Source organism: Sus scrofa, chromosome X (assembly GCF_000003025.6).
Source record: "Sus scrofa isolate TJ Tabasco breed Duroc chromosome X, Sscrofa11.1, whole genome shotgun sequence".
Taxonomy (NCBI): domain Eukaryota; kingdom Metazoa; phylum Chordata; class Mammalia; order Artiodactyla; family Suidae; genus Sus; species Sus scrofa.
The window spans coordinates 107,930,326-107,949,225 of NC_010461.5; the positions used below are offsets into that span (position 1 = coordinate 107,930,326).

General features: G+C 40.2%; 1 protein-coding gene across 1 annotated transcript in view; it reads right to left on the reverse strand.

The window, feature by feature from the left end:
• IGSF1 (immunoglobulin superfamily member 1) overlaps positions 1 to 18,900 on the reverse strand; it is a 375,771-nt gene that overhangs the window by 255,360 nt on the left and 101,511 nt on the right. The gene's annotated exons all lie outside the window — the stretch shown is intronic.

Here is an 18,900-nt window from a genome sequence, read left to right on the forward strand (position 1 = left end):
CTCTCTTTGTTTACTCTCTTCGTCCATATTCTCCCTGTTTAACTCCCTGGATCTCGCCTTCTCCTAGATCAGTCTCTTTATTCTCTTGCCTTCTCTATGCCCGTTTCTTTCAGACATTTTTTCTGTCTGGTAATGATGGCATTATAGATTCTTGCAAGTTATACAGCATGTGCATAGTTCAGGCTATGGTCCGATACAGGAGATCCCCTACTGTACTGCTGATTGGGCTGAAACTGAATGTTGCATCAGTGAGGGAGTGAGCTCACTAACTCATGAAACTGCTTATTCCATCATATTAGATAACACTAGTTATCTAAACAGAAAATCTGTCCTCCTACTCAGCTGAAATCTGCCTCTCTAACTTTCTTCCCTATTACACCACAACAAAATTATTCACTTCATATCTCATTCTTTATAATGATGTTCTCTCTTCTCTGTTTTCTCCCCTCCATTCCTAATTTTTACCTCTCATTTCCTATGTCTCACTGATGACCCTGAACTATAAACTAAACATGAATGTTATGCTTAATATCCTTAGTTTCATCAAGTTATTGAATAAATTGGCCTTACTTTTAATAATGTACATAAATGTAAATATAGATATACATAGATATCAGTATTTAAGAGATCTGTTTATTCAGAACACCACATTTCTAGCTATGCAAACAACTTAGACTAATGTGTATTTTAAACTACTTTTTTGTGCATCAAGTTTTACACAGTTAGGCTTCCTCTTTTTTTAAAAAAAAGTGTTTTTACAAAAATAATAATTTGAAAAGATGCATGCACCCCAGCATTCATAGCAGCACTTTTTACAATAGATAAGACATGGAAGCAACCTAAGCATCATCAACAAATGAATGTATAAAGAAGGTGTGGTATACAATGGAATATTACTCAGCCATAAAAAAGAATGTAGGGAGTTTCCTTCGTTGCTCAGTGGTTAACAAACCTGACAAGGATCCATGGGGATGCAGGCTGGATTCCTGGCCTCACTCAGTGGGTTGAGGATGCAGTGTCGCTGGTGAGCTGTGGTGTAGGTCACAGATGCAACTCAGATCCCATGTTGCTGTGGCTGTGGCATAGGCCAGCAGCTGTAGCTCAGATTCTACCCCTAGACTGGGAACTTCCATATGTCACAGGTGTGGCCCTAAAAAAGCAAAAAAGAAAAAGAATGTAATTCTGCCTTCTGCCATGTGTGACATGGATGGACCCAGAGGGTATTATGCCTAGTGAAATAACTCAGAGTAAGACAAATACTCTGTTATCACTGATGTGTGGAATCTAAATAATAAAACAAACAAATATATTTAACAAAAGAGATGGAGATTAACAGATATAGAATACTAGAGATTACCAGTGGGGAGAGGGAAGCAGGGAGAAACAAGATAAGGGTATGAGATTAAAAGATACAGTACTATGTACTACACAGATAAATAACAAGGATATGCTGCACAAAACAGGGGAAATAGCCATTGTTTTGTGATAACTTTAAAAGGAATGTAATCTATAAAAATATTCAATTACTATGTTGTACACCTGAAATTAATATAATATTGTAAATCGACTACACTTCAATAAGTAAATAAATAAATTTTAAAATAAATGTGTTTAAGTTCACAAAGAAAAAGTTAGTTTGAACATTGTGAAATCATCTTTTTTCACAAGCAAAATCATTTAATAGATTAATTTAAAAATTAATCATTTTTAAAGTTACTTTTTACTTACGTATAGCCCCTGACTGACATGTGAGTTGAGTCAGTCACACTCAGTAGGGAAAAGCTTCCTAAACCTCATTTAGATACCTTCCAAGATGACAGATACATTTGTTTTTATTAAAGGAGTAAAGAATCCTGGAGAACATCACTCAGCACTACACTTCTTGCAACTCTCCTCCCTATTCCTGTCAAATGCTGAATCCTTAGCTGAATGGGCTGTTCTAATGCACTTATTGACGGAGATGGTGGGAAATCAGTTCCGACACTTAAAGGAACTATTTCTAAAGCTCTTCTTTGTCTGACTATTGCTCCTAGCATTAGAGAGTAAGAGTAGGCGAGTATAAATGCAACTACTGAATTCCTAGGCTTCCTTACACCTTGAAAAGAGATAAGAAGTTTGGATGAGGGGACATTTTGGTTGCATTCCTTCTCCCAGAAACAATAGTCACTTATGTTTGCATACATCTGTAATTTTCACAGAACTTCCCAACCCATCATCTTTTTGGGACTTCACATTTCTGGGACATAGGAAAGGCATACATTTTTCCTTATTCTATAGATAATGAAACTACGGCTCGCTTGGGTCACACAGCAAATAAACAGTCAAACCAAAACTAAAATGTCCTTACTTTAGTACCCTTTCCTATGATTTACATTAGATTTTTAATTCAGCTACAGGAGAGTACAATTATGCTGAATAAGAGCTGCATGCAACTTTACAAAAAGCAAAATACTAAATTGGCACCGAACTGCCCTTGGCACATTCTTGACTTCTCTTCATGGTCAAATCTCTTAAGTTCTTGAACTCTATGATCAGTCTTTAATTTCTACTGTATCTTTTACCTTCTTGTACCTAAGAAACTGTTCTCTAAGGACAAGAGATGCTCAAGACCTGAAGCAAAATAATTTTGTTTTTATTACCTAGGCAAAGGCAAGGGAAGTGTTCTGTTTAGCATTTGCGTAGCCTGCCCTTGTATATGATGGCTTCTATCATCATTTGGGGCCAAGTAAATGCCTTAGTAAGTATAGAAGTTCCTTTGAAGGGCTGCCCTTCACCATAAAAACACTCATTACACATGGAATCAAGTATAGCCAACCAAAACAAATCTCTATACAAAACACTCCCTTTTAATACAGGTAGTCTACAAGGAAGATGTGGTTCTGCCTCTTTAGGATTCACTGCTGAGTGAGAGGATGAGGAGCTAAAAAACGGGGCCTCATTGACCTACTCACAGCTATAAGAAGATCCAAAGAATTAGAGTGGCATAAACTGTATTTTTCCCCCCTCATGGTGAGGTGAAGTTGTTCCTCGTCATTCAGTCTTGCACGTTCTCCAACGCCTTCTTAGAATTACATCACGTTTGTTGTACTTTCCTCCTTTTTCTCTTCATAGGAAGGATGATGATTTCCCCAAGTGAGGAAAATGATACAAATGCGATGGAATTCATTCTGGTGGGACTCTCCAGACAGGCTGCATCTCAACTCCTCTTCTTTTGGGCAATGTTGTTCATCTAGTCTCTCATCTTCAAGATCCATGTTCTTAAAGATGAAACATTCACAGAAAAGAGTCTTTTGACAACAACTGACTCCCATTCGATTGGGTCTGAGATAGGTTCATGTTTTATTCAGGTTTTCTTTGTGGACAACTATGAAAGGGCAAAGGACTGGTCACTCGTTGATGATAACTATGATGATAATATTCTCATCATTGTGATGATCCAGGTTGATTCCCATCTTCACACTCCCATGTACTTCTTTCTTAGCCAATTAGCCTTAGATATCTGCTACTCTACAAGCTCCACACCCATGGTTCTGGTGAATTGCTGGACAGATTTTCCCACTACATCCTATAGTGGCTGCTTGTTCCAAATGACAATCTCTCTTTACTTGGGAGTGATGGAGTGCTTCCTTCTTGCCATTATGACCTATGACAGATTTATTGCAATCTCAAAACCTCTATGCTAGCCACTCATTGTGAATAGCAATGTTTGTATCTGGACGATGGTAGGAGTTTGGGTCAGTGCTTTCTTAACAGCAGTGGTTCCTGTCCTAGTCATACCAATCCAATTTTGTGGCCACAACATAGTTAATCATTTTACATGTGAGCTCCAAGTAATCTTCAAACTTACTTGCTTTCATGTACTACTAAAGGAGATCCTAATGTTTGCTAGTGGTGTATTAGTACTATTTCTGCCTTTTGGGTTCATTGTGCTTTCTTATTTCCGTATTGCTGTGGCTATCCTGAAGATCCACTCTATAGAGTCCAGACTCAAGGCCTTGTCTACCTGTGGCTCCCACTTGACCGTGGTCATCATGTACTATGGGACAGGAATCTTCATGTATATGCGCCCACACTCTCAATCTTCCCAGGATGAGGATAAGATCATTGCAGTCTTGTATGGGGCAGTAACACCCATGCTGAATCTACTCATTTATACTCTGAGGAACAAGGATGTGAAAGATACCCTAATGAAGAGTCTCAAAGGAAGGATAATGACTTGATGGCCTCAGGTATCTTGTTCTGCATCCTTTTCAATGAGTGACCACTCCTTTGCCCTTTCATAGTTGTCCACAAAGAAAACCTGAATAAAACATGAACCTATCTCAGACCCAATCGAACGGGAGTCAGGTGTTGTCAAAAGACTCTTTTCTGTGAATGTTTCATCTTTAAGAACATGGATCTTGAAGATGATTCCTCACTTATGAATTTATTTCTCACTATAATCATTAAGAAAAGCAGATGCTAGATCTTGGGGTAGAGTGGACAGTCCTGTCTCTGTGGTACCACATAAGGAAGAGAACTAGTCTCTTATAGATGAACTTAAACAAATATGCCCTTGCTTATAAACTTCCGCAAACAGTTGTGTTGCTAACGCACCAACAGCAACAAATTTCACACACTAGCTCTGAAGCAGCTAGGTAGCCATGGTGTTTAAATGACGGAATGAAAAGATGTGGCAGGGAGGCACACTCTCTACATGCTCCCTGGTATGCTATTTATCTTAATTTGTTTGCTACAATGAGTTTGTAATTTCCAGAGCTAGATCAAAATAGCTTTTGGATCAGCTATTGCTCTGTTTTGTCTTCCCTAGTACATCTCTGTTTACATTCAGAAATGAGAGTCTAGGAAGTAAAGGGAGAGCTCTGTTTATCTTCCAGAAGCTTATACTATGAAAAGGACCAGATGACTACTGAAAAACTAAGACTAAAGAAGTAAGACATTTAACAAGACCCAGATGTGCATACCTGTCTGATCTAGGTAACTTCCAGGGTACTGTCAAACTGAATTGCTTCAACTCCCTTCTCTCCTAAGGAGTTGGCCTGGCCTACCCAGTACTGGCTAAGTTGAATGGATAGGGGTGTAGGATTAGGTTCTAAGGAAGTAGAGCTACAATATATACAGTATGGATTTATATATTAAAAGCAACAGGGACAAGTTGGTGAGTCAAACCAATGTGTGTAAGGAAAAGTGGAATTTTCAGACACTTGAGGGAACACATATACTACCAAAAAAAGGCAAGTCCAAAGGGCTAGAGTCAGAGGTTGATGTAAGGATTCCAAAGCAAAGCAGAGTGGAGCACAGGAACAGAGCCTAAAAAGTTAAGAAGATTTTAGTCAATTGACTCTAAAGGACAGGTTAGTGTACACCCCTGGTTTTCAAACTTGATTAATCACTTGGAGAATCTTTTTTGTTTGTTTGTTTGTTTGTTTTTTAGGGTCACACCTGTGGCATATGGTAGTTCCCAGGCTAGGGATCCAATCAGAGCTACGGCTGCCAGCCTAGGCCACAGCCATAGCAACTTCAGATCCAAGCTTCGTCTACAACCTACATCACAGCTCAGGGCAATGCCGGAGCCTTAACCCCCTGAGCGGGGTCAGGGATCGAACCTGCATGCTCATGGATACTAATCGGGTGCATAACCTGCTGAGCCACAACAGGAAGTCCTAAGAATCTTGAGGAAATGCAGATTCTGATTATTAGGTCAGGGTTAGAACTAAATTCTGGATTTCTAGCAAGCTTCCAGGTGATTCTAATGCTGCAAGTGTATGGACTACACATTTGGGTATCAACAATGCGGATAATTACATTTGGAAAAAAACTGATAATGGTAATGCAGACACCAAGGAGCACTTTAATGGGGAGAGATAAGTTTACATGCATAACATCACACGGAGGTCTTTAAAAATTTAGACATTTTCTTTTATAATTTTTATGCTTTCCTCTAACACCGAGAATAAAGAATAAAGTTTTCCACAGAGAACACTTTTCTGCCTTAGATATCATTCTGGACTCTATAGCTTACATGACAATGACTCAGTGATGCTTTTCTTAATCTTTAATGATGTTGTTTACAAAATCACATCTAAACTGAGACTTCCGCAGAGGATAATGAGACATTTGCTGCATAGACAGGGGCTTGTAAGCTATATTTTTGGCATTAGACTGGAAAGGACCAAACAGTGGCCTAGGAGCCTAAAATCACAAATAAATGAAATTTGTCCACCTGGAAGCCAATGTTGTTGCATTTGTATCATATGCAAAATTTAAGGCAAATCATATAAAGAGCTCTAGTCTCCTAAACATTGAAGATACTTTCTTATAATAATAACTAGCATCTGTCTAACATTTACCAATTTACACATTGTTTTCACATATATTATCATGTTTCATACTCACAGCAAATCTATGAGGTAGATAAGGCTAAAATATTAGCCTCTTTTTCAGAATAGATATAAGAGAATCAGAGAAGTCAGATTACTCACTAAAGGGCACAACTTACAGACAGGTGTCTTGACTAAAAATCCTGTGTCATTTATATTATACATCTAAGGGTATGCTTAAAGTAAATTATTGTCAGGTAAACTCCTGTTTGCCATTCATTTGGGTGGCATGTTCAAGCTTTCTCATCAAGTAGGTGAAGAAATTCATGCGTCATAAGGTGAAATACTAAACCAAGAAATGCAGGGTCTGCATTAGGAATATATTACGTGTTTCACTCCACCTACCAGGGTCATCAAGCATAGAAATGCTACCTTTCTTGTCAATTTCCATGCCATTCCCAGTCTTTGGTCTTTGAAACACTTTTTTCCATATAGCAGGGAATACTTTGCCCTCCTACCTACATAATAAGCCCCAGTCCAATTTCAAGCTTGAATTTAGGCAAAGATTATATAGGAAACTCTAAATATTTTTATAATTCAATATCAGGACAGAGCTTCTACACCATATTTGATCCAGTGTTCCAGTTGACTTCCATTACCTTTTTTTCCAACTAATTCTTTGGGTCACAGTCAATTGCCTAGCGCTCTAGGCTCTCGAAGACTCATGAGCAGTCTTATTCTTGGCAAGCAGTGTTCCCCCCATCCTTTCAGAGACTAGAATCCTACCTGACTTGGAGCACAACTTTACAACATCAAAATTCCTGAGTGATGATCACCTGCCTACACTACTGAGTCTGGTACTGGGTACCCATATAAACAACAAATTTCCAGAGTTCCCATTGTGGCTCAGCAAGTTAAGAACCCAACATAGTATCCATGAGGATACAGGTTTGATCCCTAGCCTCACCCACTGGGTTAAGGATCCAGCATTGCCACAAGCTGCATTATCAGTCACAGATAGTTCAGATCCCATGTTGCTGTGGCTGTGGTAGGCTGGCAGCTGCAGCTCTGATTTGACCCCTAGTCCAGGAACTGCCACATGCCACAGGTGCAGTCCTTTAAAAAAATGAGTTTCTGATCACCATGTCCCATCCACATATCTGGATAAACTTTCATTATCACTAAATCCCTGATTCTGATTGCTAATCTGTAGCCTCTCTCGTTTATTTCAGCCATGCTTGCCTAAATCATATCTTGCATATAAAGTCTTATATCACTACTCCAATTTGAGGCAGAGCATTTATGATCAATTGCATTGGGAGTACAATGCCAGAGAATAAGCATGAGGAATGTGGATAGTGAATCAAGGAAACAGGGAAAGTAGATTCAAGGATGTTACTGAGCTGACCTCAGCTAAATGAGACTGCTTAATCTTGTAGGACTTCTCTAGAAGTTGTATAAACTCAGTCCTATTCATGGGTGGAAACAAGCGGGATGAATTTAGTCACCATCTCCTATCTCCCAAAGGACAAAACGTTCATTCACCAGTCATTCATGCTTCCAGGTAGTACATATATAGGCATCAAGGATGGTCTCATCGCAGTGTTCACTGGTAAATCCCAGCCCAGGAGGTGAGAGGCATACAATGAGGGCATGAGGTAAGGTATTGTCAGGTTGGACCTGCATGCAGTATGTTGAAATCCACACAGCTGATCGTCATAATGACAGTTAAGGTAATACACAGGCGAAGCCAAAAGATGCTAATATATCCCAACACCTGAGGATGTCTTTGTCTCAGGCCAGATACACCCAAATGCCTGAGGAGTATTCAAAATCTTGTCTTTTTGTTGGTACATCTGGCATCTTTAATTAGCCTATGCCTAGGTGTATCAAATTTCTGTGTTTGGGAGTGGCTGCTACAAATAACAATAGGAAAAACCAAATGGGAAAAACATTTGACCATGAGGAAAACCATATGAGAAAAAAAAAAAAAAAAGCAATTGGAAACAGAAACTCAGCCCCAGCTAGTGATACAGACCACCTTTTCAGATGGATTCTATATTTTTTTATCCAAGTGGTGCATGACAGTCAAAAGCAAATGGCCCACTTCACAAGCTTGAATGACTTCAAGGATGTGGAGATCTATAGTAAAGGTTTTTAAAAAATACATAAAATAGTGCTGGTGCTGGTAAAGATTCTACCAGTCTATACTGAAATAAAAAGAAATGAAAGTGAAGTAATGAGCTGTTTATAGTTAGATTCATTTCCAGGAGTGTTCCAAGCCAGTTTATTGACGCGCAGTTCATAATAGAAAAAGGTTAAAAATAATCAAAATGTCCATTAATAAATGGTTATTAAACAAATTTGGTAAATCTATACAGTGGATTACTATGCAGACATAAAAAGAAATAGGAAGCTGTTTATGTACTGACATAGAATGCTTTTAAAGATATCCTTTTTAGTTTAAAAAGGTGTGAGGACTTCCCATTGTGACGCAGCAGAAACGAATCGACTAGGAACCATGAGGCTATGGGTTCGATCCCTGGCCTCGCTCAGTGGGTTAAGGATCCGGCATTGCCATGAGCTGTGGTATAGATTGCAGACGTGGCTCGGATCTGGCACTGCTGTGGCTGTGGCGTAGGCCAGCAGCTATAGCTCTGATTCTACCCCTAGCCTGGGACCCTCCATATACCATGGGTGTGGCCCTAAAAAGCAAATAAAATAAAATAAAATAAAATTAAATTAAATTAAAATTTTAAAAGTGGGAATAGGATGCTATAGATGCAATATATTTGCTTCTTAATACATAGAATATCTCTGGAAAGATGTCCAAGGAACAGATAACGGTGGCTGCCTCCAGAAAGGGAAAGTGGGTGATGAAGTGACAGGGGTAAGTGGAAGACTTTTTAACCTTTTTATTGTCAATTCTTCTGTACATTTTTAATTCTGAACAAGGACTATTCCTTGCTTTGAATTTATCTCCTATTTTTCAACCTTAAAATAGTCTTATAAATGAAATAACAAGGTTTATAAATTGTGGCTACTTGATTGCTTTGTTTTTGATATCTTGCTTGGCAACATTGTAGCAAGTTTGCTTAAAAACAAAATATGTCCTAATATGTGAAATCTAAAATTTGAGGAACCAGTGTTCTACAATCTCTCTAGGAAACCCAACGACAATTCTGTCTTTTTGCTTTTCCGCTCTTACCTTGTGTCTCACTTCTGGACCTAATCCTTTGCCTTAGTAGTCCATTCCTTCTAAGACTCAGGTCTTACTGTGGTTTTGACAATGTCCTTCACCATCACCACCACCATGGATTAGCATCCTATCCCTGCAGTAGGATACTGTGACTTGAATCCTTCTACCTACTGATAGACACACCCCCATCCCACCCACCCACCCCCCAGTGTACACAGCTTGATTGGTTTACTTTCCAAACATTACTTATTCCTGCATTTTCTTTGCTGTTCTCTAAATTCCTTGAGGCTATACCTGATAATTCATATTAGAGTGCTCTGACATCAAGGGTTTGCCTGAAGAACCCATCTTAAAATATTATGTTCCACTTGTCAAACGAGAAGTCTTCCATGGCTCTTCTAGGTGATACTTTCCTTTAGCTCGTCTTTACACCAAATGGGTCCAAATTGAGATTACATTCTATGGCAGAGACTGCTAGTTTTCTATTCATTTATCCATTCTCCCAATATTCTTTGGTAATATGTCACTGAATTTTATTTAGGTAGCAACATATTTAGCTAAAGAAATTACAACTGCTAGCTTCCCTTGATGCTAGGTGTATCCAGGTGACTAAATTCTTATAAATGAGATATAAGTAGAAATACTATGGGAAATTTGTAGAAAGCCCTAAAAAGGAGAAAATGAGCACACACACACAACCTATTTTTCCCTTTCTCTATCTTGATGTTTAGAATGTAAAGTTATATTTGGAGCTCTACCAAACTTCTTGCTCTATGACAATGAGGGCAGAATGTTTAGCTAGAAGGAATACAAGTCCTTAAATACTATAGAACTACCATAGCTTTTCTAAACTTCTCATCTGTATTTATCCATTATGTGAGGTACAAAAAATCATCTACCTTTTTAACAGCTATATATTAACTTTTGTGCCCCTTGAAACTGAAACTGATTCTGCCTGACACATGGTCCCTGCCATTTTGTCATGTCCCTTTAAAGGTAACCAATCCTTACCCTACAATGCTTCAAAACTCAACATGCCTGACTGATTATATCTTTCTATATATGTAGGGTACATGAATATTTACAAAATTTTCAATCTGAGCCATATTGTTCATTCCTTTACTGCCTACATACTGATTTATTATTGTTCATTGCATATTTGGTGACTAGTGATTTATAATTTGATTTTATTCTCCACCCCAAACCATGAGGGGATAGGATGATGGCATGGCTGAAACATGGCTTCTCCAAGACAACTTGAGCAGAAAATGTTGGTAAGAGCAAGTTCAAAGTCATGAACACTGTCACAAGTCATTATTTAGAATGATAACTGCCAAAGCTCTGTTTACAGTTCAGACATCTCCTCTGAGCTCCAGTCACATGTGTTCACAAAAAATGAACATGTATCTACCCCAAAGCTGCCCTGACAGCCCAGATTGAATGATTTCAAACCAGAAAGCTTTGGAGTTCCTGTTGTGGCGCAGCGGAAATGAATCCGAATAAGAACCATGAGGTTGGGGGTTCGATCCCTGGCCACACTCTGTGGGTTAAGGATCCGGCATTGTCATGAGCTGTGGTGTAGGTCGCAGATGTGGCTCAGATCTGGCATTGCTATGGCTCTGGCATAGGCTGGCAGCAACAGCTCCGATTAGACCCCTAGCCTGGGAACCTCCATATGCTGTGGTGTGTGGCCCTCAAAAGACAAAAAATAAAAAAATAAAAAAAACAGAAAGCTATATCTTTCCTCTAAAATCTCCCCTTCCTCCTGTTTTCTGGATCTGATTGAATGGTGCCACTATCCACTTGAGAGATTGGATTAGATAATCTAATCTTCCTCCTCTCTCACTACAAAATCCAATCATCTTTGAAGATTTTCCTATTCTATTTCTATGGTAAATCTCAAGACCATCCCAAGTCTTTCATCCCATCACCTCTCCCTTAATTCCAGCACTCATCATTTCTTGCTTTGGCTATTGCAATGACTTGAGACATGGTCTCCTTCGCAACCCACTTCAACTGGGCTCCACACTATGGTGTCATCCATTTTTCTGAGACATTATCAGAGCGTGTCACTCCCTTGATTAAAAATCTTAAATGACATTTAGCCACGTGGAGACAAAAAGCTAAATTCTTCAGTGTTACATTTAAGATATTCCAAGATCTGAAGCCGGATCACATGGGTGTCCTGACATGCTGATCTAACCATACAAACTAAAGATGATCCCCAGAAACACTTCATTCATTTCCAATTTTGTGCACAGAATTAATGTGGTCTCTGTAAAATGTATGCATACTGAACTCGTAGGCTATGCAACTCTGGAAACCCTGAAAGAATGTCTCCTCTAATACGAGGTTTCCTTATCTGCCCTTTATCTCCAGACCTGGAGAGTCCCTTCTTCATCAGTATATACACACACAGGTTTATAGGTGCTACTTTGTACATATCTTACGCTTTGTACCTGACTGTACAAGATAGCACTCCTTTCATGTGGATAAAGGTCTTAGAAAGCAGGGTAGAACGGTATCCAAATGGAACAGTACTAGGACATATCCATGCTGCTGTATAAACTTCCTCAAAGACTCAATGGATATGGGACCTTCAGGGATCCACAGAACAGCCTGCAACAAAAAGAAGTCTACCTCAATTCTCTTATCATTCTCACTCTACCAATTCAAGGAACTCTTTCTTTCCCAACAGTATCAACAGCCCATTTACCACCTTCCAAGGCCATATATCACTAAAGCTTTGGGCTTGGAATTGCTGATTGGACCCACGCCCTTCTTTTCAGGTGTTCCTCAGTGGCAACTTTGCCTCCTGAGATATGAGATGAGTCCAACCAGGATCACAATATAGGTAAGGACACAGTTCATCGTTGCTTGGCTTAAAAAGTCCCAAGTGGCTGAAACCTATTCAGTGTTCCCATATTCAAGATTTAAGAGGAAATATCGGCTGGAACGTTGCGTCTTCTTCATTTCTTTTTAAAAACATACAATCTCTGTCTAATAGCAGTCTCTCGCCTCCAAGCCTAGAGTCAAGTGGAACAAATACAGAGAAGTTGTCCTATTTTCTGCACAGTTAAGAAATGGGGAATTCAATATGTGTTTACAATGATAGCAACGTTAAAATAGCTCATGCTACGCTGCCAAATGAAGGATAACAGAGACATAAACATTGCCTTTAAAAAGATTCTTTTAGAAGAAAAAAAGTATGAATTGAATCATTTGCTGAAGTACTGTTTGAACAGATGGTGTGATTAACAGCTAACATGTAAGCCATCTCGGGAGCTTATGGAAAAGTAAACAAGTGAAGCTAAAAAAGAAATCACTTTATTCCCCAAAAGCGGCTTTCATTCATTTTACTAGGAAAATTGGAAAGGCTGGGTTTGGAAGGCTGGGTTTCCTTGGGGGATGTTCGGCGTGAGCAGGGAGAGTCTCTCTGGAGCAAGACCCCTTCGGTGCCGGGTGAGCTCTGAGCCTGCCTCCGAGGGATGAGATGGGGCTGAGCCGTCAAGCCCCCAGCACCGCCGATCCTGGGAACCCCTAGGGACACTCTTCACCTCTGCTTGTCCTGGAAGACCTCGGGTGCTCGGGGTGGCCAGAAGGGAGTGAACAGCAAGAGGCACCTGCTAGGAATGTTACAGGCACAAGCGCTTTCCTCTAAGGCCAGCTCACAGTGGCCGGCCGAGAGTCCCATAGCATGAGGCCAGCTGTCTCGAGGGGGGAAGGGAGGTGGGAAAGGGGGGAAGCGATCCCCTAGGGCCACACAGCCACTTCCTTCGTGGGGCTGCCACAGAAGCCCTGGCCTGCTGACTGTCAGACCTCTTGGAAAGACAGCTGATCACAGAGGGAAGAGCATTGAACAGGATGTCTGGAGAAACAGGTACGGAAGGCTCCTCTGCTAGCTAGTGCCTTAGGACAGGCTCGCTTCCTTTCGGGGCTGCAGCTTCTCCATCTTTAAAAGGCGAGCAGTATCCCCTGGGCTCCGAGGTCCTCATTTGGGAATGAGAATGGGATCAGGATATCACACCAGCTTCCCGACTCCATGCCGGACCTCTGCAACGGACATGAGGAAGAAGTCCGTGCACACGGGTGGCTCTAGCCGTTGTGCCACCAGCACTTAGACCAATCTCCAAGGTGCCGGCTGACCTTTGACAGATCTCTTTCCCCACTGCCTTCCCCAGGGAACTTTCCTCAGAGATGGCCCACCACAGGCTGCCCCAGTGTTCCTTCATTCGTCTAACATTGATGGGTGGGCAGTACCACTCCGGGACCTGTGCCACATACTCAGGGTCTCTCTTCCTCAAATCAGACCCAGTGCTGGAGACACACGCCTGAACAGCTACTGAAACTGTCGAGCGGTCAGCGTGAACCTAAGAAAAGGAGAAAGAGTTCTTCCTCAGGAGCCACGCTATGCTACCCCAAGGTGGTGATGTTGGCACTGAACTAAATGCATGTTTTATCAACCGTCCAAGTTTTCAGAATCATCCACGTGACGACTGCAGACTTCCCCGCTTTCTGTCCGGCATTTGGTACCCCTTAGACCCACATGTTGGACTCCCAGGCCATTTAGAAGCAAGAGTTGCCAGAAAGGCAGTGAAATCTTTTATGTTTCCAAAGATCTAGAGAATTAATTAAGGAGGGAAGAAACTTTAGCATTAAGAATCCAGAAATAAACTCTTTCTCTTGGGCCTGTTCTTGTAAATACTTCTGAACTTTTTCATGTACACGGTCTTCTAATTGCATCACTGGGACCTCATCCTGGAGGGCTTGAGATGATTTCCCTTTGCAACTTGGAAACTTTTGATACTGTGTCTCCTGGCTGTTTGAACAAATGGGACTTGAGGAGTGTTGCTCTCTCCATTTCCTAAAGGTGCTGTTGCTTTTGAGTTACATTTGCAATGCGCTTCGGGTCTCTACTCCATGGAAAGGACAAGCTTACTGCTGTGTGTTCTGTGCTGATATATGACACTGTTCAGCCCAAGGATTCTTTGCTGGGAATGGAATGATGCTTTGGAACATTGTTCTATGTCAACAGAAGAAAGAAATTCCTGTAATACCTCAGATGCCTGTCTGCTAGGATATTTACTGCTTTGCACCCCATCTTAGAGGTACTTGTATCCAATTTTCACCCCTCACACCCCCAAGGCAGCTGTGAGTTCCTGCAAGCAACAACAGTGTTTTGATTTTCCTGGGATGCTATGTGCCAAAGGCCAATGTCTTGTATTTAGGAGGTTCTCGTCCAATAGTTGACCAACATCCAAACTTGCAATAAAAACTCATTTTATTGTGTTCTCAATCATGGCTATTGTCACACACAGTCTGACATATCTGTTTGTGACATCCTGAAACACAACCATTTTCATTCTTTTCCTCATAGAATCAATATCATTTCATTATTTCATCAGGTTGTAAAACATGTAGGCTCTGAACTACTTAATTCAGTGGATGTTTCCTGTTTTTAAAACATTATATTGGAGTTCCCGTCATGGCGCAGTGGTTAACGAATCCGACTAGGAACCATGAGGTTGCGGGTTCGATCCCTGCCCTTGCTCAGTGGGTTAACGATCCGGCGTTGCCGTGAGCTGGGGTGTAGGTTGCAGACGCGGCTCGGATCCCGCGTTGCTGTGGCTCTGGCGTAGGCCAGTGGCTACAGCTCCGATTGGACCCCTAGCCTGGGAACCTCCATATGCTGCGGGAGCGGCCCAAGAAATAGCAAAAAAAATTTTTAAAAAATAATAAAAACATTATATTTATTCATCTTCATTAATTTGTCATGAAATATAACTTCTAACCTTATAGACAATATGCTTTTTCTAGAGGAGAAAGGAAGAGTATTATTGGTCCTCAATTTACCAAGCTGGCCTTTTCTTTGAACTACAATCCAATCATAGGACAACAAACAAATAAAAATTTACAATAATTCCTTTTAAGTTTATGATTACTTTATTTTTATAATTGTGACATTTATTTTCCATGAAAAACCTTATACTGATTACTTTATTGATGAAATAAATCAAGTATTATTCACCATGGTTTCTGGCGGTCTATTTCAAATTGACCATAATAAACCAAACATACCTGAAGTCATAGAGCAAGAAGAGTCCTAAACAACTGTCTAGAGCCAGGAGATAATGCTTGAATGGGAAACAGGTTGGAGCATTTTTTATAGTTTGACATAATGACAGTGAAAATAGGCATAGGAATAGGGAAAGAGCCCAAATGTTGTTAATGATCATAACTGAACAGTAGGGTTGCATTTGATTTTAGTTCAGTTGCCTACAGTTTTCTATGGCTTTCATGTTTTCTCTTCTGATTGGAAAAAAAATGTTAATTAAAAAGAGTAATTGTGAGTGAGATCCATTTGCTTTATAGAGGAGAAAATGAAGGTTCCAGGTGTTCTGGCAAAACCAGGACAAGAAATCTATCCCAGGACTTCTAGACTAAGTTGTTCGAGTTGAAATTTGGGGAAGACATAGACTTTAGACTTAGAATTCCATTTTTCAATTAATCTGAAATCTGCATTCTATGCATTTGAATTTTATGCATTTGCACACCAGTCAGAATGGCATCATTAATAAGTCCACAAACAGCAAATGCTGGAGAGGGTGTGGAGAAAAGGGAACCCTCCCACACTCTTGGTGGGAATGTAAATTGGTACAACCACTATGGAAAACAGTATGGAGGTACCTCAGAAATCTATACATAGGACTACCATATGACCTAGCAATCCCATTCTTGGGCATATATCCAGACAAAACTTTCCTTGAAAAAGACACATGCACCCGTATGTTCATTGGAGCACTATTTACAATAGCCAAAACATGGAAACAACCTAAATGTCCATCAACAGATGAATAGATTAAGAAGATGTGGTACATATACACAATGGAATACTACTCAGCCATAAAAAAAGAACAAAATAATGCCATTTGTGGCAAAGGGATGGAACTAGAGACTCATACTAAGTGAAGTAAGTCAGAAAGAGAAAGACAAATACCATATGATATCACTTATATCTGGAATCTAATATGTGGCAAAAATAAACTTTTACACAGAAAAGAAACTTATGGACTTGGAGAACAGACTTATGGTTGCCAAGGGGGGGTGTGATGGACTGGGAATCTGGGGTTCATAGATGCAAACTATTACCTTTGGAATGGATAAACAATGAGATCCTGCTGCATAGCACAGAGAACTCTAAGTCACTTATAGAGCATGATGGAGGATAATGTGAGAAAAAAGAATGTATATATGTATGTGTGACTGGGTCACTTTGCTGTACAGTAGAAAACTGACAGAACACTAAACTAGCTATAATGGAAAAAATAAAAATCATTCAAAAATAAATAAAAAGAATAAAGCAAAAAGTCATGTAAAAAAAACAAACCAAAAAACCTAGCCCTCTTTCTAGAGTCAAGTGGGAAACATGGATGCACATGAGCAATGGGTATACTTCCTAGACTTCAACTCTCTTTTGGATGGAAGAGTCATTTGGATGGAATAGTCATTTGGACTCATCACCTTACGGGATCCCCCTCGCCCTGCTCTCTGGTTTCTCTTCTCAAGCACCCCTTGCCAACGGTGGCACCACTCCCCCAGGGATGCTCATAACCTCTGGCACAAAAGGAGATTAGACTGTTTTGGTCAATGACTGTCGATGCATCAGGGCACGAGTTACTTTCACTGAAGGAAACCTGAACTTTTACACAATGGGTGCTAATTCCTGCTAATTGCTATCACCTCATAATTAAATTGGCAGAAATTTCTCTCCTGGGGCAGGGGACAGGAAAATGAGAAGGCTTAAAAGCAGCCTTCTCAGAAGATTCTGAGACTGGGGACTGTGAAATCAGCAGGATATTTCCAGGCCTTAGTTCTATGACAGATTCAGAGGGCACAGAGAACCACAAAACAGTGCTGGCAGCCATAGGCCACAAGACCTGCGGATGCCCAAGGAATTACTGTTTGCAGTGACCTACAGTGCATGGGTGATCTCCAATTAGTGTAATGCAAAAACCAATTTCAATGCAGCAGCTAGGCTCTAGGATATGATTTCAAGACTAATCACCAGCCCTTCTAGATCAGAAGCTGGCAAGACTGATGCCATGAGAGCCATGGCATGAGAGCCAAAACCAGGCCACTGCCTATTTGTGTAGATAACGTTTTATTAGAGTGAAGCCATGCCTATTCATTTACACAATCTCTAAGGCTGCTTTTGTGCTACAATGTCAGAGCTGAGTAACCACAACAGAGACCTATGGCCTGCAAAATCTAAAATATTATTTTGGTTTCGTGTTAATTTATGGATTCATTCTTTTCATTTTAATAAGCTCCAAGTCTCCTTTAAATATAAAATATGAGATTATAAATGAATAAAACAGAATAAAATATTCCTGATTACAGAAGAACTTAGCCAACCCCTGTTATAGATCACAAGGAAAAAAAAATTGGGAGAAACAATCCTGAAAAGAAGCCAGTATAAAAGAGAGTGAAAGAAATTCCAACCCATAGCATTGAAGCCTAGTAATAGAAGAGCTTAACATAGAGAAAGAAGGGTGGGGGGAAACTGTATTCCCAGACTATAACATACATGTATGAGGATATTTCTATAAGGGTAATTCTGAATCATGTAAGCTGATGTTGGCAAACTATAGCCTGCCAGTCAAATCTAGCTCACCATGTGGTTTTGTAATTGCAATTTTATTTTCCATTTATCCATTTATATATTTTCTATGGCTGTAGCATCATTACAAAAAAAAACCTTTAATAACTGACTACAACACATTTACCATCTGAATCAGCTTTGAGGGCTCTTTTTCTCCATCCCAGATTTGCCTAATGTTCTCCAGCTGTACCAGCCTCATATTTCCAGTCTGATCATCCATTATTACACACAATCTTCAAGAGCAAATAAAAAGAACTTTATCTTCAGGCAATTATTTTTGTCTCATGATTATGTACCATATCCCAAATCATGGGTAATTAGTATACTCGAATTTTAAGATTTAGTTTATCTGCTTAAACAATTTTTTTCCTAATGTATTGATTAATGGATGAATATTACGTAGGAAGGAAGCTCTCCAGTGACATGTCCAGGGCCTTGTTTTGCTCAACATTTTAACCAAATGACCGCAACAAAAACCCAAAAGACATAACAAAAGTAAGAAATGCTTAGGTCAAGTTTTTTTTTTCTTTTTTTCCTTTCTCTAGGGCCGCTCCTGTGGCTTATGGAGGTTCCCAGGCTAGGGGTCTAATCAGACCTGTAGCCGCCGGCCTACACCACAGCCACAGCAACGCAGGATCCGAGCCGCATCTGTGACCTACACCACAGCTCACGGCAATGCCGGATCCTTAACCCACTGAGCAAGGCCAGGGATTGAACCC